The following is a 1,037-nucleotide window of genomic DNA, read 5'->3' as shown; positions in this document are numbered from 1 at the left end:
CCCCCCCCCCCCCCCCGCCCCCACAACTCCCACCCCGGTCGCTGGTCACTGGCGTCCGTGCCGACCACGCTCCGGAAGCTGGGATTCGGAGGCTGGGGCCGGTTGTCTGAGGCCGAGAGAAGCGAGAGAATGGAGGAGGGAGGAAAAAGAAGAAATAGAACGGGTGGAGTGGAGAGCACTGGCTGGAACATCCTACTCCACTGCTTTCTTACCTTCTCCCTCACTGCCTCGTGCTCTCTCTCTCTCTCTCATGGTCAGCCTCTCCCTCTGTCTGGTTCCTTCTCTCTCTTTTTGTATGTCTGTCCCTTTCTCTAAATCTCTCCAGTTCTCTTTCCTTTTTTTCCTCTCTCTCCTGCTCTATTTTTTTCTCTCTCTTTCCCCGCCCCGCCCTCCCTTTCTCCCTCAGCTCTCTCTTTCTCCGCCCCCACCCCCACCCCCACCCTCTATATTTCCCTTGGTCTGGAAATGCCCTGCTTCCCCCACCTCCAAAACTTTGCCGCCCTGTCAAATTTATGCCCCTCCAAGGGTTTAAATCTCAATTTTAACAAAATCCCGAACATCCCATTAATTTCTGTTCCACCTGTCATGTTATTGCCCAGACACAGAGTCTGTCCAGTCCCATGTGAACTCTCTCTCCGACCCTTTCACAACTCATATTCCAAATGAGCTTTGTGTCATCGGCAAATTTGGAAATATAGCATTTAGAGTCCATTCAAACAGTCCAATTTATTATATACATGTAATTGTGCTGGAAAACCGATGACACAGAGCAATGCTGGAATGTCTTATATTATTGTGATTGCAAACTGAAAACGTCTGTTTGAAGTAAAATTGATCAATGTCCCTCCAGTACTGAAACTTTCAAACAATCTCTTGCATGTCAAAGGACAAGTGACAACATCAAACTCTGGGCAATGAAACACTTTGTAAATGTGCATGTCCTAGTGATTCCAGGAGGTTTGAAAAGCAAAAAGAGGAGAATTTTGAGGATTGTATTGTGCCTAAAAACGTAACTTACATTAAATTTATTTCAATGG

This window comes from Rhincodon typus, chromosome 48 (genome assembly GCF_021869965.1).
Source record: "Rhincodon typus isolate 14 chromosome 48, sRhiTyp1.1, whole genome shotgun sequence".
Taxonomy (NCBI): Eukaryota; Metazoa; Chordata; class Chondrichthyes; order Orectolobiformes; family Rhincodontidae; genus Rhincodon; species Rhincodon typus.
This window is presented reverse-complemented; position numbering follows the sequence as displayed.